The following is a 21,950-nucleotide window of genomic DNA, read 5'->3' on the forward strand; positions in this document are numbered from 1 at the left end:
AGAGCAACTATCCTTACAAATCCTTTGGACAACAAAAGTCAGCCTTTTTTTTGAGATTTTATTTGAGAGAGACAGAGAGAGAGCATTGAGCGTGGGACAGAGTGAGGGTGAGGATGGAGCCTGATGCAGGGCTGGATCCCAGGACCCTGGGATCATGACTTGAAGTGAAGGCAGATGCTAAACTGACTGAGCCACCGTGGTGCCCCAAAAGTCAGCTTTAAAGGCAATTCAAAATTCACCTAATCCTTACCAATTCCAAAACTTCCCTGGTTTATCTCAGAAGGCTTGTAAATTACTGGCCTTGGGAAACCAAAGGCCTTCTTGGAAGCATTTATATTCATTCTCTGTCCCTAAAAGTTACATCTCTTATCATGTTTTTGAAATATAGACCTGACACTGAAAGAAAGAAAAAGGGAAAGAAGCCTTTTAAAAATACAGACTGCTAAAAGGGCCCTTGTACCCAAACTTTAGCACAACCTCTTTAATATTAGTTCCAAGGACAAAAACATCTTAAAATTTTTCTCCACAAATATTAGTAACTATACAGTCTTTGCATCTGTGTGTTTGTGTCTATGTCCATATACAGTTGTATATGGATGTATATGAGATAGTCTACCTCCAGATGGTATTACTAAAATTAATTTGTAAAAGCCCTATTCAAGTGAAGCACTTGAAAGTATGGGCCATTTCATAACTCTCAGAAAGACAGATACTAATGCAAATGTTTTTCGAGTTTTTGTTATCTGGAGAAACAGTCTATATGAAAACTAATTTAAGGTTGATGTTTTAATTAAAATAGGCAAGTCTTCAGAGTTAGCATTAAATAAAAAACTTTTATTCTACCTGGTTTACTAGCCAAGTAAGTTCATGTTATCTCTTACAAACTCCATCAACAAAAAGTAACAGCTTGGGGAAGACTTCCAGGAAAGACCGTGGAGCAGGAGGATCCTAAAGTCACCTCAGCCCATGGATACAACTGGTAACAGTGCAAATAACCCAGAAAACGACCTGAAGATTGGCAGAACAAATTCCACGACTAAATGTAGAGAAGAGGCCACACTGAAGAGGGCAGGGAGCGCAGAGATGCAGTGGGGAGCTAAATCCTGCAGGACGGAGGGAGCTGCAGATTCGGAGAAGGGCAAGAAACAGACTGTCACACTGGGGAGCCTGCACAGGGAAGATGAATCCCCACAACATTTGGCTTTGAAAGTCAGAGAGGCCAAATATCATGAGTTCTTACATCCAGGAAAACTTAAAGCCTAGAACTTCAAAAATCAGCAGGCTCAGCTCTGGGAAAGGCCAGAGGGTGATACGAAGCTGAGTCCCTGCCCCTAAAGAGTCAGTTTAACAGACAGGCCCACTGAGGTGCAGCCTAGAAGCAGCAGTTTGAAAGAGGCCTGGGCAGTACATGAAGGAGAGCAAGTTACTACTCTCAGGGGTCACTGGGGGACTTTTCCAGGAACAAAGGAGCTGGCAGATACCATTTCCCTCCCCCCACCCCAGCACTGTGGGAACCTGGGCAGTGCAGGTTCACTACCTAATATGTTTACACTACGTCCTGCCCCCTCCAGCCAGGCCTCTCTCAGTCTCTGAACTGTGGGTCCCCTCCCCAAGAGACTGACACAAACCTTGCCAATACTGCGTCTTCTGACCTCTTGCGGAGGATGTGGGCACCTTGGTACAACTGCACCCCTGACCTGAGTGACCTTGCAGGGCACTCGCTTCCCTGGTCTCTACAGTGGCTGCAAGTTCCCTCTGGAAGAGGACCAGCACCACTTTGTTAAAAATGCGTGCTTCACCCACTACTTTCAAGAGAAAGCAACATAGCTGACTTCATAACACACAAAACAGACATAGAGAGTTGGGCAAAATGAGCACACGGCAAAATGAGAGTTGGGCAAAATGAGCGTAGGTCCCAAATGAAAGAACAATAAAAGTATAGTGGGGTGCCTGGGTGGCTCAGCGGGTTAAGCCTCTGCCTTTAGCTCAGGTCATGATCTCAGGGTCCTGGGATCAAGCCCTGCTCCCTGCTCAGCGGGGAGGCCTGCTTCCCCCTCTCTCTCTGCCTGCCTCTCTGCCTACTTGTGATCTCTGTCAAATAAATAAATAAAATATTTTTTTAAAGTACAGCAATAAACCTAAGCAAAATGGAGATACGTAATATGCCTGATAGAAAATTTAAAATAAGGATCATAAAGACTAGCTGTACTTGAGAAGAATCCAGGACCTCAACAAGACTCTTAATACAGAGATAAAAAAGAAACAATCAGGGCACCTGGGCGGCTCAGCTGGTTAAGCGACTGCCTTCGGCTCAGGTCATGGTCTTGGGGTCCTGGGATCGAGTCCCACATCAGGATCCCAGCTCCATGGGGAGTCTGCTTCTCCCTCTGACCTCCCCTCTCATTCTCTCTCACTCTGTCTCTCTCTCTCAAATAAATAAATAAAACCTTTAAAAAAAATCAGAGATGAAAAACACAGTAACTGAAATTAAAAATACACTTGATGGAATAAATAGTAGGCTACAGGAAGAAGAGAGCTGAATTAATGATCTGGAAGACAGGGTAATGGAAAGAAAGCTAAGCAAGCTAAGCAAGAAAAAGTAGTGCAAAATGAGAACAGATAAGGGAGCTCAGCAACTCCACAAAGTGTAATAACATTCACATTATAGGAATCCCAGAAGAGAAAAGGGAGCAGAAAACTTCCTTAATCTCGGGAAGGAAACAGATATCCAGATCCAGGAGGCACAGAGATTCCCCCAACAAAATCACCACAAGGAGATTTACACCAAGACACAAAGTAATTAAAATGGCAAAAAGTAGTGATAAGGAAAAAAAAATTAAAAGCATCAAGAGAAAAGATGACAATTACATAAAAGGGAAATCCTATAAGGCTATCAGGGGGTTTCTCAGCAGAAATATTCCAGGCTAGAAGGGACTGGCATGATAATATTCAAAGTGCAGAGAGGGAAAAAAACCTGCAGCCAAGAATACTCTACCCAGCAAGGCTATCATTCAGAATGGAAGCAGAGATAGTTTCTCTGAAAAACAAAAACTAAAGGAGTTCATGACCACTATACCAGCTCTACCAGAAACATTAAAGGGAATCTTTGAGTGGAAAAGAAGACCATAAGTAGAGTATGAAAAGCATGAAACACAAAAGCTGTAAAATAAGTATATCTATAAAACTCAGTCAATGGATTTATAAAATAAAAGAATATAAAACATTACATCGTATACCTAAAATGTCAGGATAGGAAGGAGTAAATAGATTCAAACTTAAGTGATCATCAACATTAGATAGACTTCTTTTTGCAGAAGATGTTATGTACAAACCAAATGATAACCACAAATCAAAAACTAGTAATAGATAGGCAAAGAATAAAGAGAAAGGAACCTAAGTATATCATTAAAGAAAACCAGCAAACCATGAAAGAGAGCAAGAGAAGGATCAGAGAAAACCTACAAAAATAACCACAAAACAAGTAACAAAATAGCAACATATACATATCTATCAGTAATTACTTTGAATGTAAATGGAGTAAATGCTCCCATCAAAAGACACAGGGTAATGGAATTTTTTTTTTAAAGGCCCATTTATATGCCTATAAGACTCATTTTATTTTTTATAAAGATTTTATTTATTTATCTGACAGAGCGAGAGATCACAAGTAGGCAGAGAGAGAGGGGGGAAGCAGCCTCCCTGCTGAGCAGAGAACCCGATGCAGGGCTCAATCCCAGGACCCTGAGATCATGACCTGAGCTGAAGGCAGAGGCTTAACCCACTGAGGCACCCAGGCATCCCAAGACTCATTTCAGACCGAAAGTCACCTGCAGATTGAAACTGAGGGTATGGAGAAATATTTATCATCAGAAAGCTGAGGTAGAAATACATCAGACAAAACAGACTTTAAAATAAAGACTGCAACAAGACACAAAGAAGGACACATGTTAGCATCCAAATACATAAACAGCTAAAAACAAACATAAAGGAACTGATAGTAATACAGTAATAGTAGGGAACTTTAACACCCCATTTCGTCAATGGACAGATCAACCAAACAGAAAATCAAAAAGGAAACACAGCTTTGAATGATACCCTGGATAGTGGATGGTTGTAACAGAAATATTCAGAACATACCATCCTGAAACACCAGAACACACATTCTTTTCAAGTGCTTATGGTACAATCTCCAGAACAGATTACATATTAGGACACAAAACATGTTTCAACAAATTCACAAAAACTGAAGTCATACCATGCATCTTTTCTGACCACAAAACTATGAAACTGGAAATCAACCACAAGAAAAAAATCAGGAAAAAGCACAAACACACGGAGGCTAAATAACATGCTACTGAACAATGGATGGGTCAAGCAAAAAACCAAAGAAGAAATAAAATTATATAGGAATAAATGAAAATAAAAATAAAATGGTCCAAAATTTGGGGGATTCAGGAAAAGCAGTTTTAAGAGGGAAGTTTAACACAATACAAGCATACCTTGAGAAATAAGAAAAATCCCAAATAATAACCTAACCTTACATCGAAAGGAGCTAGAAAAAGAACAAACAAAATCCAAAACCCACAGAAGGAAAGAATAACGAAGAAATGAAGATTAGGGCAGAAATGAGTGATCTAGAAACTAAAATCAGAAACAAAACCAAAAGAACAGATTAGTGAAACCAGGAGCTGTTTCTTTGAAAAGATCAATAAAATTGATAAGCCTCTAGGAAGAATCATCCCAAAAAAGGGACTCAAAAACAAAAGAAAAGAAAAAAAAAACAGAAATAAGAGAAATAACGACCCATGGCACAGAAATATAAACAATTGTAACAGAATATTATGAAAAATTATATGCCAATGAACTGGATAACCTACAAGAAATGGATCAATTCCTAGAAATATATAACCTACCAAAACTGAAGCAGGAAGAAATAGAAAATCTGAACAAAACAATTGCTAGCAATGAAAATGGATCAGGAGGGGCGCCTGGGTGGCTCGGTGGGTTAAAGCCTCTGCCTTTGGCTCAGGTCTTGATCCCGGGGTCCTGGGATCGAGCCCCACATTGGGCTCTCTGCTCAGCAGGGAGCCTGCTTCCCCCTCTCACTCTGCTTGCCTCTCTGCCTACTTGTGATCTCTGTCAAATTAAAAAAAAAAAAAAGGATCAGGAATGCCAAAAAACCTCCCAACAAACAGAAGTCCAGGACCAGATGGCTTCATAGGCAAATTTGACCAAACATTTAGGGAAGAGTTAATACGCTTCTCAAACTATTTCAAAACATGGACAAGGAAGGAAAACATCCAAATTCTTTCTATGAGGCCAGCATTACCCTGATACCAAAACCAAACAGACACCACAAAAAAACAGGACTATAGGCCAATTATCTCTGATGAACGTACATGCAAAAATCATCAACAAAATATTAACAAACCAACTCTAACAATACATTACAGATAATTCACCATGATGAAGGGGGATTTATTCCTGGGCTGCACAGGTGGTTCCATATTTGCAAATCAATCAGTGTGGTATATCACATCAATAAGAGAAAGAATAAAAACCATATGATCATTTCAACAGATGCAAAAAAAGCACCTGACAAAGTACAGTATCCATTCGTGATAACCTTCCACAAACTAGGTTTAGGAAAAATACTTCAACATAATAAAGGCCATGAAAAACCCACAGCTAACATCACACTCAGTAGGGAAAAACTGAAAGCCTTTCTAAGATCAGAAACAAGAAAATGATGTCCACTCTCACCACTTTTATTCAATATAGTACAGAAGGCTTAGCCATAGAAATCAGACAAAGGAATAAAAAGCATCCAAATCAGTAAGGAAAAGAGTATAACTTTACTATTTGCAGATGACATGATACTATATATAGAAAACCCTAAAGACTCCACCAAAAAGCTACCAGAACTGAAAATGAATTCAGTGAAGTTGCAGGATACAAAATCAATGGACAGAAATCTGCTGCTTTTCTCTACACTCAGGAGAAAAAGAAATTTTAAAAATAATTCTATTTAGGGGCGCCTGGGTGGCTCAGTGGGTTAGGCCGCTGCCTTCGGCTCGGGTCATGATCTCAGGGTCCTGGGATCGAGTCCCACATCGGCCTCTCTGCTCAGCGGGGAGCCTGCTTCTCTCTCTCTCTGCCTGCCTCTCTGCCTGCTTGTGATCTCTATCTGTCAAATAAATAAAATCTTTAAAAAAATAATAATAATTCTATTTACAACTGCAGTGAAAAGAAGAAAAATACTAGTAATAAACTTAAGTATAGAGGTAAAATACTTGTACTCTGAAAAGTAGAAAACAATGATACAAGAAACTGAAGATGACACAAAGAAATGTAAAGGCATTCCTTGCTCATGATGGAAAAACAATTACTGTTAAAATGTCTATACTACCCAAAGGAATTTACAGATTTAATGCAATCCCTATCCAAAATACCAACAGCATTTTTCACAGAACTAGAACAAACAATCCTAAAATTGAATGGAAGCACAGAAGACCCCAAATAGCCAAAGTAATCTTGAAAAAGAACAACAGACTGGAAGTATCTCAATTCCAGACTTCAAGTTATATCATAAAGCTATAGTATTCAAAACAGTATGGTCTTGCTTAAAAACAGACAGTGATCAGTGAAACAGAATAGAAAGCCAGAAATAAACCCACAACTATATGATCAGTTAATCTTCGACAAGAGAAAAGAGACTATCCAATGAGACAAAGATAGTCTCTTCAACAAATGGTGTTGGGAAAACTGGACAGCAACATGCGAATGAAAGAAACTGGGCCACTTCTTACAACATACAAAAAATGAACTCAAAATGGATTAAAGACCTAAATGTGAAACCTGAAACCATAAAAATCCGAGAAAAGAGTATAAGCGGTAATTTCTCTGACGTGTGCTGTAGCAACATTTTTCTAGGATCGAATGCCTCTCCTGAGGCATGTAATCCATCATAATAGAAATATGTCTCTTGAGGCATAAACTCCATCAAAATAAAAAGCTTCGGCACAGCAAATGAAATAATCAACAAAAGTAAAAGGCAATTGAATGGGAGAAGATATTTGCAAATGACATATGTATAAAAGGTTAGTATCCCAAATATATAAAGAACTATTTACATAGCTCAATACCCAAAAAACAAATATCCAATTAAAAAACAGCAGAAGTCATGAACAGACATTTCTCCAAAGACTTAAAGATGGCCTACAGACACATGAAAGGATGCTCAACATCACTGACCATCAGGGAAATGTAAATCCAAAGAATTATAATGGGATATCAATTCATACTAGGCAGAATAGCTAAAATCAAAAACACAGTAAGTGTTGGTGAGGATGAGGAGAAAAAGGAATCCTTCCTCTTGCACTGGGAGTGCAGACTGGTGCAGCCACTGTGGAAAACCATATGGAGGTTCCTCAAAAGATTAAAACTAGTGAGAAGGGGTGCCTGGGTAGCTCAGTAGGTTAAGCCTCTGCCTTCAGCTCAAGTCATGATCTTAGGGTCCTGGGATCGAGTCCCGCATCGGGCTCTCTGCTCAGAAGGGAGCCTGCTTCCCTCTCTCTCTCTCTGCCTGCCTCTCCATCTACTTGTGATCTCTCTCTGTCAAATAAATAAATAAAATCTTAGGAAAAAAAAATCTTCCTCCAACAGTTATTTATAATAGCCAAATTACGGAAACATTCATCAATAGATGAATGGATAAAGAAATAAGAGAAAGACAATTACTGTATGATTTCACTCATATGATTTCATTCATTTACTGTACGATTTCACTCATATTTAAGAAACAAATAAGCAAAGGAATAGAAAAAAAAGACTAAGAGACAAACCAAGAAACAGACTCCTTACTACAGAGAACAAACTTATGGTTACCAGAGGGGAGGTGGAAGGGAGGGGATGGGTGAAAGAGGTGATGGGCATTAAAAAGTACCACTTGCCATGAGCACTGAGCAATGTACAAAATTGCTGAATCACTATTTTGTACACCTGAAATTAATGTATGTTACTATACCAGAAGTTAAATACAAAAAAGAAAATAATAGCTCAAGACAGTGGCTTTGTCTAATGTTTAATAAAGTTTTTGTAGGTAATATAAACATAATAGTTAAAAACAATTAAACAGGGATGCCTGGGTGGCTCAGTTGGTTGGACGACTGCCTTCGGCTCAGGTCATGATCCCGGAGTCCTGGAATCAAGTCCCGCATCGGGCTCCCAGCTCCATGGGGAGTCTGCTTCTCCCTCTGACCTTCTCCTTGCTCATGCTCTCTCTCACTGTCTCTCTCTCAAATAAATAATAAAATAAAATCTTTAAATAAAAACAATTAAACATAAATTAAATGTGGAAGCAAGATAAACTTTGTAAATGCAGCTTTTTTAAAAAAAGATTTTACTTATTTATTTGATACAGAGAGAGAGAGAGAGAGGGACCACAAGGAGGGGGAGTGGGAGAGAGAGAAGCAGGCCTCCAGCCGAGCAGGGAGCCCGACACAGGACTCGATCCCATGCCCCCGGGACCACGACCAGAGCTGAAGGCAGACGCCCAACCGACTGAGCCACCCAAGTGCCCCGTAAATGCAGTTTTCAATAATATTAATGTCTACTAAGTTTTCAAATCTTTATGGTAACCTAAAAATTAAAGTTTTGCTTAGTTAGGTTAAATGATGAGTGAAGTTAAATTCACTAAATATCTAGATCATTTCTAAGTAAGATAAAATACTGAAATATTAATCACTTAACAGATTTAGCTACTTTTGGCTTCTTATGGGGAAGCTAAAAGATCTATGGATGTGTTAATGCTACACTGGAAAATTTAAAAGGCATATGCCTCGAAAATTTATGTAATACGTTCATAAATTTGCAAATCTAAAGACTGCTGGTACACCAGACAGTTCATATATGCTTACTACTTAATTTTCACTAGAAATTAAGGTTTCTAAGAGTTAAGAATGCTAAGAAATGTAATTAAGACTACTAGAAAGAATAAGGGCACCAACTCTGCATGCAAAGAAAGATGTGTGTTTTTGCTAAGAAAAAGCATGAGTAATGGAAATACATTTTTCTTAAGGAAAAGAAGTTGTCCTACAGTGGGGCTGGTTATTTAAAGAAGGAAAACATAAAGCAAAATCTAAAAAACAAAGTGATGTAAAAAACAAAGTGATAGATTTGTTGGGAAAGAATCCTTGGAAAGAAATTTTATAATGTGCTCAAGCTGGCTTTCGTCAGAGATAGCAGCAACGCATCATAAAGATTGTGACACATGTGGATAAAAACCAATTCTGCTTTTGCAAAAATGGCCCCTCATTGCCATACTTTTGCCATCTTGAGGTACGTGAAACACAGCAACAGTTTCCCCCTAAATCAAAGAACTCAAGATGGGTATACAACGACTATAAATTAAAAGAACACTCAGTGGTATGGGAAACCCACAACAGCTGCTTAGTTTTTCCCCCATCCCTGGAAATCCCTGTATTTTGACTTTTGCTTTCCTTTACCTACCACAGGACATTTAGGATGACTCATTATTAATAAGACATTGGTGGGGACACATCTGTAAAACTGCAAAAACAGTCTGTCAATGCCTGATCCGTCAGGTCCATAATCCTGAAAAATTATTATTTTTTTTAAAAGATTTTATTTATTTATTTGACAGACAGAGATCACAAGTAGGCAGAGAGGCAGGCAGAGAGAGAGAGAGGAGGAAGCAGGCTCCCTGCTGAGCAGAGAGCCCGATGCGGGACTCGATCCCAGGACCCTGAGATCATGACCTGAGCCGAAGGCAGCGGCTTAACCCACTGAGCCACCCAGGCGCCCCTGAAAAATTATTTTTGTTCCCAGAGGCCTCAGATGCCCTCCCTCTGGACCCTTTGAACACCTGTAAGTAAATTTCATTCAGCTGCAAGTCAGTATGGATTGTTATTGTAGGTATGTTTTCCCTCAAAGCCTTCACATGTCACAAGGTCTCAAAGTGTCAAAGAAAAATATTATTAACAAGTGTGTTTCCCCATTTTTTTTTATATGATTGCCTGTTTTGTGTGTGTTGAGTTTGAGAAGTTCATTATAGATCCTGGATATCAACCTTTTGTCTGTACTGTCATTTGCAAATATCTTCTCCCATTCTGTGGGTTGCCTCTGTTTGTTTTTTTTTTTACTGTTTCCTTTGCTGTGCAGAAACTTTTGATTTTGATGCAGTCCCAAAAGTTTATTTTCGCTTTTGTTTCCTTTGCCTTTGGAGACAGGTCTTGAAAGAAGTTGCTGTGGCTGATATCGAAGAGATTACTGCCTATGTTCTCCTCTAGGATTCTGATGGATTCCTGTCTCACGTTGAGGTCTTTTATCCATTTTGAGTTTATCTTTGTGTATGGTGTAAAAGAATGGTCGCGTTTTATTCTTCTACATATAGCTGTCCAGTTTTCCCAGCACCATTTATTGAAGAGACTGTCTTTTTTTCCACTGTATATTTTTTCCTGTTTTGTCGAAGATTAATTGACCATAGAGTTGAGGGTCCATATCTGGGCTCTCTGCTCTGTTCCACTGGTCTATGTGTCTCTTTTTCCAATGAAGACATACAAATGGTTATCAGACACATGAAAAAATGTTCATCATCACTAGCCCTCAGGGAGATTCAAATTAAAACCACATTGACATATCACCTTACACCAGTTAGAATGGCCAAAATTAACAAGACAGGAAACAACATGTGTTGGAGGGGATGTGGAGAAAGGGGAACCCTCTTACACTGTTGGTGAGAATGCAGGTTGGTGCAGCCTCTTTGGAGAACAGTGTGGAGATTCCTCAAGAAATTAAAAATAGAACTTCCTTATGACCCTGCAATTGCACTCCTGGGTATTTACCCCAAAGATACAGATGTAGTGAAAAGAAGGGCCATCTGTACCCCAATGTTTATAGCAGCAATGGCCACGGTCACCAAACTGTGGAAAGAACCAAGATGCCCTTCAACAGACGAATGGGTAAGGAAAATGTGATCCATATACACTATGGAGTATTATGCCTCCATCAGAAAGGATGAATACCCAACTTTTGTAGCAACATGGACGGGACTGGAGGAGATTATGCTGAGTGAAATAAGTCAAGCAGAGAGAGTCAATTATCATACGGTTTCACTTGTTTGTGGAGTATAACAAATATCATGGAGAACAAGGGGTGTTAGAGAGGAGAAGGGAGTTGGGGGAAATTGGAAGGGGAGGTGAATCACGAGAGACTATGGACTCTGAAAAACAATCTAAGGGGTTTGATGTGGCAGGGGGGTGGGAGGTTGGGGGTACCAGGTGGTGGGTATTATTGAGGGCACGGATTGCATGGAGCACTGGGTGGGGTAAAAAAATAATGAATACTGTTATGCTGAAAATAAATAAATTTAATTTTTAAAAAAGTGTGTTTCCCATTTGGGGTATATACAATCCACGATCTGCAGTGATTGAAACACCCACTTCATTGGACAAATCATACAAGCCTTAACAAAGACCTTATAAACTTCTTGAAATCCTCTCAGTATATAACCTTCTGCTGATCCTTTATTGTCTCATGCTAGTATGACCAGCTACTCTAATGTCTCTAATGTCTTATCATCTATAGGTAAAGAAGCCTTCCTGGATCCCAGTTCAAAGGGTGTGGTTTGTCAGTACAGAGCCTGGTAATTGGGTGTTCTCCAACAATCACCAGAAAAAGACAACCCGTGAGCCAGTTGTAAAGAGGGCATTACTTACCAAGTGCTCCTAACCGCTAACACTGCTGCAAAACTATAAGGTATCAAGCCTTGGGTATACATCACATAACTAGAGAAGGTTCCACATGACACTTGATGGCATACAGATGCTGGAGATTTATAAATCAAATTGACAAGGAAGAGAAGTAGCTGACATCAAGGTAGACTGCTTTCACCCACGACTACAGATCAAGACTTCATACTTTAACTACATATGAAACCCTTTCTCCTTCTGTTCCTTTTCTTTCCTTTGGTATTGGCCTAGAAAGAGAACACCCTCTTCTTTATCTCCCAGCCATTACTGGGGGCAGAAGGGGTAACCTTTGGTATTTAGAACCTTTTATTCAGGTGAGGAGAAAATCTAACTGTGCCCCTAACTTTTCATAAGTAAAATAAGACATCTGAATTTCCATCATCAAGTTATAAAGGATCTACAAGGAGGCATTCATGATTCAAGATTCACTTGTTTTGGCAGGTTCCTATCCTTAGTGATTAGGGATTGATAAAAATGAAGCTAACGTCTTAGTTCTTGAGATTCTTGCAGAATCTGCTGCTAATGCAGTAACTGTCCGAAAAAAATCTTTAGACTCTCAAGAAAAAAGGTTTTTTTGTTTGTTTGTTTGTTTGAGGGAAAGTGGGCAGCAAAGCAAGATTTATTGAGGGATAGCAAAGTGATAGTACAAAGCTCCCAAAGAGGAAGGGGGCCTGAGAAGGCTGGCCTAGACAAAGTTGTTCTTGCTAACGGCATAACTCTCAATTATCTTTTAGCTGAGCAAGGAGGTATCTGTGCTGTGTACACCACCACCTGCTCTACCTGGATTAACACTCCTGGGGAATTAGAAAATCATTTACATAAGATCACCAAAAAAGCCACTTAAAAAGATGATGCCTTCCGCAGGAGTTTATTTTGTTGGTTTTTTAAAAAATATTTTATTTATTTATCTGACAGACAGAGATCACAAGTAGGCAGAGAGAGAGGAGGAAGCAGGCTCTCCGCGGAGCAGAGAGGCCGATGCGGGGCTCAATCCCAGGACCCTGGGATCATGACCTGAGCCCAAGGCAGAGGCTTTAACCCACTAAACCACCCAGGCGCCCCTAACAGTTTTTCTTTAACTTATTTGAGTTTGATTTTTCTGGGTCTTGGGGATCATGGCTTCAAAGTGCACCCCTAACATTGAGAATTATCCACTTACAGTCATCATAATAATCTCCTTGATGCTTTATATTCTCTCAAAAGCATTAGGTGTACATTTGCAGCCACTGACCACTAACCAAATGATCTCTCTAAGACTGGAAAATCAGAAAGGAAAAAAGAGGATGACTGACTTAAAAACTGTGAACCTAAAGTTGTAACCTATGAATATTAGAGATAAAGCCAAAAGTCAGGACCTGTGAATGCGGCGCAAAGAATCACCAAAAGCGGCAAGAACTAACAAGTGGTAGCAAATTGTACTAATGTGTTAAATTCTGATCTCTCAGTTAAGCTGATCAAAGGAGACGAATTGTTAAAAAGAAAGCCACAGACCCAAAATAGCATCACTTAGGTTGGGCCCTAAGTCAGTAAACTGAGACTTAATACCTAACCTAACTGCAATTTCAACCCCCAAGGAATGTAACCTTTAACCAGTCAACATGGAATTTTCTAGTCAAAACTATGAAATTTACTGATGGACCCTGTCAGCTCTCTTCAGGAGGTTAATCCTGCTTAAACAATGCATTCCTTGCTAATAAAAAAAATTTTTAATGCCCTCTCTTCCTTTTAAAACCTTCCTTTTGTTCAGCTCAGTGGAGCGCCCTACTATTTGTTAAATGGGATGCTGCCTGACTCATGAAATCCAATTAGATCTTCTAATTTACTTCAATTTTGGTTCAGTTTTCCTGAATTTTATTAAAAAGACTAAATAAGAAAACGTGTGTAAATGAGGCAAAAACGTGTTTCGTACAGAGTATGTGCTTATACATGCCTTCATTCTTTTATTATTCAATGAGTGATATTTTAGATATATTCTTACAAGATTGCTTACAAATGCAATCTTAGTAAAACTGATTCATATATAATATTAGCAATCTGAAGTATTCTTCTTCCTATGGAAATATATTGTATAATATTAATATCATTTTCCTTTTTAAGACTACATAGTTTTTCTTACCTATATGTTATTATATCACATTTATGGAATGTGATTAACTTAGTTTTGAACTTTCATATATGTTTCATGTAACCCCAAGAAATTAAAGATACTCTGCAAATAAAACAAACCAAAAATAAAAATTAAAAATGTTAGGCATTATATTAAATGATTTTGAATAGAATTTCAAGAGATTTATGGTCCCTGTGAGAACAAAAATAGAATCAATTTGCCTTAGGTTAAGAAGTATTTTGTTTTTTGTTTTTTTTCCCCCAATTTATTTATTTATTTATTTATTTATTAGCAATTTCTTTTTTTTTTTTTTTAAGATTTTATTTATTTATTTGACAGAGAGAAATCACAAGTAGATGGAGAGGCAGGCAGAGAGAGAGAGAGGGAAGCAGGCTCCCTGCCGCGCAGAGAGCCCGATGCAGGACTCGATCCCAGGACCCTGAGATCATGACCTGAGCGAAGGCAGCGGCTTAACCCACTGAGCCACCCAGGCGCCCCTCCCCCCAATTTATTTTTGAGAGAAAGTGAGCGAACAGGAGCTGGGGGAGAGTGGAGAGGGAGAAGCCGACTCCCCACTGAGGAGGGAGTCCCATGCTCCCTGGGATCATGACCTGAGCTAAAGGCATTCCCTTAACAGACTGAGCCACCCAGGTGTCCCTAGGTTAAATTCTACTGTAGGACATCAGCAAATGTGATTTTCAAAGATTCTTTTAAATGGTCATCAAGGGGTGCCGGAGTGGCTCAGTCGTTAAGCATCTGCCTTCAGCTCAGGTCATGATCCCAGGGTCCTGGGATTGAGCCCCACATCGGGCTCCCTGCTTGGTGGGAAGTCTGCTTCTCCGTCTCCCACTCTCCATGCTCGTATTCCTGCTCTCATTGTCTCTCTCTCTGTCAAACAAATAAATAAAACCTTTAAAAATAAGTAAATGCCCATCAAAATTAACTTTATATTTTCACTGTTCTTGATTTATAGAAAATTTACAGTGAATACTTAGAATCTTCACATAACAACAGTTTTGTTTCTTGAGTACAAAGTTTTGTTTCTTGTTAAGTGCAAGACTGTTATTAAGTGCTCTAGGGCTGTGCCCAGGTTAATGCATCCAATCTTTACAAAAACAGGCATTAATATGATCATTATCTACATTTTACAACATAAAATTATAAAACATAAAGACTAATAACTACTGACCTCCTTGAAATGTGGCTAGAGTGAACAAGGAACTGAATTTTCCATTTTAATTTTTAATTCAAATACAAAAGCAGTATGTTTTTCAATTAAACACAACTTAATTTTTTTGTCTTATTGTTTTGATACAATTTGTTTTGATATAACTAGGCTCCATAGCTCAGGGGTTAGAGCACTGGTCTTGTTTTGATAAAACTACACTTTACCATAACCATTGAAAATTTAGCATTCAAACTGAGAAGTACTATAACAGTAAAATATGTATCAGACCTTGAAAACTTAGTATGAAGATAGGAATTTAAAATATTTCCACTTATTTATATTATTACATGTTGAAATGATATTTTTAAGTTATATTATCCAACTTAATTTCAACTGTTTCTTTTAACTTTCTCAAATGTGTGCAAAAGAAATTTTTAAATTACACAAGTGGCCTGCATTGTATTTCCATAAGAAGATGCTGCTTCTGGGGCGCCTGGGTGGCTCAGTGGGTTAAAGCCTCTGCCTTTGGCTCGGGTCATGATCCTGGGGTCCTGGGATCGAGCCCCACGTCGGGCTCTCTGCTCCGCAGGGAGCCTGCTTCCTCCTCTCTCTCTGTCTGCCTCTCTGCCTACTTGTGATCTCTGTCTGTCAAATAAATAAAATCTTAAAAAAAAAAGTCTTTAATAAAAAAAGAAGATGCTGCTTCTAACTCAAATACCAATATACCATGCTGCCTCTCGCAGTTTATACCACTTCGTGGTCTGAAAGAGAGTCATACTGCCAAATCTCAAGACATAATCATCACCATTCAAATCTCATGGACTCTCGGGAAAAACTCCCTGCCCTCTTCACACGAACCTCTCTTCACAAAACTCCAATCATATTCCTATTCCTAAAATGTCTTCCTGACTTTGAAAATCAAGTCTATGAATAAAATCTAAGGTTATCTGGTGTTTTATTCTACCAAACCACCAGTCTCTTCCTTGACAACACACATTCTAAAATAAGTCCTTAGTTTATCCTTGAAGAGTTCAACTAGTTCTATTTCTGTACCATCCTTTGGAAAGAATAGAGCACATGGGGAAACTGAATAAACCAACAGCGATGTGAATATTAACTGAGAAGGAAAAAGGCATTTGCAAAGGCACTGGAAAGAGAAGGGGACTCCTCCCTATGGTCCTGTTATGAATTGGGTAGGAGCAACCTAGGGACCAGGTAAATGGACAGCACACAATTAGGTCTTAACATTTAGAATGATAGCAAATATTTAACGTTCTGTAGAATAAATATACATGACAGAAAAATAAACATGAACTGACCTTGAACAGGCCTTTAAGTGGCAACGCTCTCCTCCACTTCAGGGGGCTTCTCTTGCAGAACTACAGGACCAAGAAGAAACTCTTGAGACCCTGGACAGGCTACGTAAGAACACACTGTCCACCATCAGACATAACCCATTACCCATCACACACCCAGGTGGAAGTAAGAGGTAACTAGGATACTGCTGACTTTTACCAATTCAGAAAAACAGGTCAACATCACCTGTAACCAGTGCTGGAATCTAAGTTCATAGCAGTTTCTAGGGGGCACAGGTGTGGTTCTGAAACATGTAAATGCCCTCCGGTGTGTCAAAAGAGGTTCGCTCAGGAAGAAATCCTTTCCCTGTGCCCCTCCCCTCATGTCTTCCCAGAAGTCTGTCTTGAAGTCCAGCGCAAGGCTAAATTCTCATCCCATGACTTCGGATGTACCTTCCTGCTTGGGACTTTCATTCTAGGCATGAAATCAATGACTTCCCCTCTGATGCCTGGTTCTCTACAGCTAGACCAAACTGGCCCTAGGGTGTAAGAACAAAGGAGAATCCAGGGAAACACGTTCCAAGGAACCATGGAACTTAGAGTGGATCCTGGGTGGGCAACACTCACTTCACCAATGTCCCCCTGTGTTGAGCACCAGGCTGGGTACTGAGGACAAGGTGATATATATATATATGTAAAAAACCCTATTTTACACACACTTACAAGCTCATCAAAACAACAACGACAACAACAAAACTTCAAACTCCTACAGGTTTACACCCACTTCCTTCAAACTGAGTACAACCGAGCTGTCACAGAATCACTCGGTCCCAGTATCGGACACCCACATCACCGGAGACTATGTAATGATAGTCCCACTAACCCAACTGTATACCAGTCCGGGCACTTAAGGGCCCGTCACACACTCTCACTCACACGCGTGCGCGCGCGTGCTCTAACACCACACAGTAACACCACACACTCGTCACAGACAATAACACCGTAAACCAACGTCCACCCGGGTTCAGGCCGGGGACGAGCCCCCTGGCTCCACCCGCCCCACCCCGCGCCCGCGGAGCTTAGGGCCTCCACACCGAAACCCGCTCCCACAACGTAACCTGGGTCAGCTCAACTCACCAGGCATACTCCAATAACCACGACGATACCGGAAGGGGAACCAAAAGTCGAAGTTCATTCGTGTCCCTGGGGCCTGTGGGAAACGAAGTCCAACACTGAAACTGTCCCGGTTTTCGAGCGCAGCCGGGAGGGCAACGGTCGCAAAGTCCGCGCCACCCCGGGGAAAGTCCTGGGAGTTAGAGGGTGCGCGGGTCGCTCCTCCTGGGCGAAGGACGGTTGCCACAGACGGCCCTTCAGACGCCGAAGAGCCGGCTGATTCTTTGAGAGCGAGGTGGGGTCCTGGGTTGAACCAGAGCCCCAGCCGAGGAAGAAACTGGAAACCTGGTTGGGGAAATAAGGAAAAGGGAAGCGGAAGCCAGCCGGAGGCGGGACGAAGAGGATGATGGAAGAAACCTGTGTCCGGGAGGACCTGGAGAGAAGCGGAATCCCCAATCCCGGAGCGTTGAGAACAAAGGAAAGAATCCGAAACCTAGCGTAGGAGGACCAGGAAGGAATCGGGAATCCGTGCTGAGGGCGGTCGGGCCAAGAAAGGCTGAATGGGTATCGCAGTTTGGGCGGAAACGGCTGAGACGAGAATAGGGAGCCTGTGGAGGTTTCTCTCCCCTCAGGCCTGCATGTTGCGGTACCCCAGGCCCGGGGTCGTGAATCAGAGGGTGAAGAGTTTTCTTGTCGGTTTTGCCCCTTGAGAAAGCCCCAGCACCCAGAATGGCATCTGGCACACTGCAGAGGCTAAGTATGTGTATTCCTGCCCTGGTGCGGGTTTTATACCATCACTGCCAGGAAGTTCTCTGGTGTCTTTTTCCAGTCAGTCTCACAACAGAAACAGCCATAGTTAGGAGATACGTCGCCGTAATTTAGTTTTGTCAGTTCTGCAATTACATATGTCTCCTTTTGCATATCCCAGTTTTGTGATATTTATTAATGTTGTGTGGTTCATTCTTTTTATTTATGGACAGCATTCAGTTGTGTGAATATGCCAGTTTGTTTATTCGTTTTTCTCTTGAACACTTGTTGTATTTCCAGGTTTTATGTATTATGAATAAAGCTGGCACGTTTCCATTTCTCCTTGGTAAATACCTAGAAAAAAAATGCTGGGTAATAGGTCAGTTTATATTTAACTTTTTTTGAGATTTTATTTATTTATTTGACAGAGAGGTCACAGGCAGGCAGAGAGGCAGGCAGAGAGAGAAGGGAAGCAGGTTGCCCGCGGAGCAGAGAGCCCCAAGAAGGGCTCGATCTCGGGGCTCGAACCCAGGACTCTGGGATCAAGACCTACCGGAAGGCAGAGGCCTTAACCCACTGAGCCATTCAGGTGCCCCTATATTTAGCTTTCTAAGAAGCTGATAAACCTTGCAGAATAACTGTGAGTGACAAATGTTTGAAGCTCATTGTGTCTATGCAGTAAGTGGTTTCAAAGATTTGGTATTCTGGTATGGAATTATGAGATGGGCTTAGTGGAGTTATGTAAGGTCCATGGGATTGTGGTTTTGTGAAGTGGATGAGATAGGAAACTGAAGGTGTCTGTACAAACTCTTACTTATCATGATTTTGTATATTCCACGGTGACTGTGAAATAAGAACTGTACATGGTATTAATGAATAATTGAGAAGCACTGTGTCTAGTCAGGTATGTGTCATCTTGATTCTGTTTGCGGAGTTATGATGTTTCTAATCAAGTAAAATAGCAATATAGAGCTATCCAAAGGAAATGAAAACAAGATATTGAAGAAATATCTGCAGTCCCATACTCACTGCAGCATTCTTCACAATAGCCAAGGCACGGAAACAATCTAAGTATCCACTGATGGATGAATCAATGAAGCAAATGTGTATATATATATGCAACAGAATACTATTCAGCCTTTAGAATTAAGTACATCATGCCATTTGTGACCTTGGATCACCTTGGATTGACCTTGAGGTTATATGCTAAGTGAAATAAATCAGAGAAAGACAAATATTGTATGATCTCCCTTACATGTGAAATCTAAAAAACCAAACTGGTAATTGCCGAAGGGTTAGGAGGGTGGGAGAAATGAGATACTGGTCAAAGGATACAAAAGGTGAGTAAGTTTTAGAGAATCTAATGTACAATATGGTGACTATAATTAACAATACTATATATTATGTACTTGAAAGTTAAGAGATTAGGTCTTAAACATTATCACCACAAAAACAAAAAAGATAATTATATGAAAGGATAGAAGTGTTAACTAACCTTATAGTGGTAATCATTTCATAATATATGCATGTTTCAAATCATCACATTGTAAACATTAAACTTACACATGTTATTTTTTTAAACAGAATAGGAAAGTAAGAGGTAAAATTACAGATGAGAGGACTACATACTTGGAATACTATTAGCAAATCCTAATGTGTTGAACTGACTAGGAAAATTTTAAAATAACAATAATAATAAAGAAATGACCAGGATTCAGTAGTAGCACACAAGAAGAACACATTTTTTTTTTTTTAAGATTTTATTTATTTATTTGACAGAGAGAGATCACAAGCAGGCAGAGAGGCAGGAGAGAGAGAGGAGGAAGCAGGCTCCCTGCCGAGCAGGGAGCCCAACGCGGGGCTCGATCCCAGGACTCTGAGATCATGACCCAAGCCGAAGGCAGTGGCTTAACCCACTGAGCCACCCAGGTGCCCCAAAAAACACTTTTTTAAAAATATTTTTTATCACTATGTGCTTTTAACAGATTTGAGAGGTTCCCCGCCTTTTCCTAGATGAAATCATGGTGATTTAATAATTTTTCAGACACTCTAAATATTCTGCAATACTTCTAGTCACAGTCTTATTCTCTAAAAAAAATTTGCTGTAAAAATTACTATTTGAAACTTAGAAAAATGTATTCCGTATGACAGGCCTGCAGTGCAGAGAAGTACATAATCAGTTTCTTCTCTATTACTCAAACCTGTATTGCTGAATTTTTAACACATTGATTCTTAATACTTAATAGTAAATGTTTACTACTTAACTAGGCAGATTTAATCAAGTTATTATGGAAGTTCTTATGGTAAGTAGGGTTTAACATTGCTTCTTTTACCTCTCTTGTCTCCCTTGTTCACTTTTTTAACAAAGAATCCAAAAGAGAAAAAGGTCTTTTCTTGCAAATCTTAAAGCCATGCCTCAGGTAAAATGTTTCTTCTCTCTTTTCTGAAATACTCTTTTTCCCTCTAGAATATATGAGCATTTTCCCATCTTGAAACTTCGTGGAGATATGATTCCCCTTCACAAAACTGGTCATTTCCTTTTATTCTCACCAGATAAACCTGTGCCTTCTCCAGGTTCTTCTAATTTTAAATAATGTTCACTTAATTGGGTATTTCACTTAGTATCTCCTTTCTCATCCCCACAAACGTAAATATATTCTCTTGAATTAAATAACTCTTGAATTAAATAACTTCTTGAATGAACTGTCCTGTCTAGACAGTGATTTGATATCTAAGTAGTGAGTGCTTAGGAGAACCCATACAAAGGAAAGACTTCTTCATGTCCACAGACCCTGGTTTTCCAGTAAGTACAGGCAGAGGTAAAATCAGATTACTAGATTAGTGGCGAAAAGGGAGGTCCCATTTCACACTGTGTCCTCCTTCCTTTTCCAGCTCACCTTTCTGGATCATGTTTCTTTTTTTTTTTTTTTAAGATTTTATTTATTTATTTGACAGAGATCACAAGTAGGCAGAGAGGCAGGCAGAGAGAGAGAGAGAAGGAATCAGGCTCCCTGCTGAGCAGAGAGCCCAATGCAGGACTCGATCCCAGGACCCTGAAATCATGACCTGAGCCGAAGGCAGCGGCTTAACCCACTGAGCCACCCAGACGCCCCCTGGATCATGTTTCTGCATCTCTCCCTTGTAGTCACATCCCTGGAATGCCTTGTTTATATGCCTCCACTCGCTAACAGACACCAAAGGCATGGAAGTAGTCTATGGTTGAAAGAACAGATGGGAAAGCCTACTTTCTTTTTTTCTTCCCCACTTTTTTTTTTTTTTTTTTTTTTTAAGATTTTGAGAGAGAGCATGAGAGAGGAGACAGAGGGAGAAGCAGACTCCCTGTGGAGCTGGGAGCCTGGTGCGGGACTCGATCCCCGTACTCCTGGATCATGACCTGAGCCAAAGGCAGTTGCTTAACCAACTAAGCCACCCAGGCGCCCGGAAAGCCTACTTTCTATACACAAAGCACTCCAAACAAAACAAAACAAACCAGAACAAGAGGGGCAGGTTCATGATGACAAGTGCCTAGGAATAGAGTAGGCCTTGAATCTCAGTAAAAGAGGAAATGGGGTCCTAAGCCTGCCTTTGAACATAAATTCAATACTGTCCACTTTTTTCTTTCATAGACTCACTGGAGAATTTCTAAAGGATGTATGGTAGCAAGAAGTAAATTAAACCTGGAAAAACAGAATGAGATAAAATTAGTAAATATGTTGTGAAGTCTATGCATATACTAAGTAACAATGATT

The 21,950-nt window shown here is 40.1% G+C and overlaps 1 protein-coding gene across 4 annotated transcripts in view; it reads right to left on the reverse strand.

Moving 5' to 3' along the window:
- The window catches only part of ZNF529 (zinc finger protein 529), a 76,885-nt gene that overhangs the window by 27,967 nt on the left and 26,968 nt on the right, over positions 1-21,950 (reverse strand). For 3 of the 4 annotated variants that reach the window (XM_013062803.2, XM_045076549.1, XM_013062804.2), the window contains 2 exons: positions 17,479-18,555; positions 16,366-16,425 (listed from right to left, as the gene is read on the reverse strand). The exons of the other annotated variant lie outside the window; for it this stretch is intronic. The gene's annotated coding sequence lies outside the window, so the exon portion shown is untranslated. The remainder of the gene's footprint in view (positions 1-16,365; positions 16,426-17,478; positions 18,556-21,950) is intronic. 4 annotated transcript variants of the gene reach the window in all.

The sequence above is a fragment of the Mustela putorius genome, unplaced genomic scaffold, assembly GCF_011764305.1.
Source record: "Mustela putorius furo isolate JIRA1106 unplaced genomic scaffold, ASM1176430v1.1 tig00000174_pilon_pilon_pilon, whole genome shotgun sequence".
Lineage (NCBI taxonomy): Eukaryota > Metazoa > Chordata > Mammalia > Carnivora > Mustelidae > Mustela > Mustela putorius.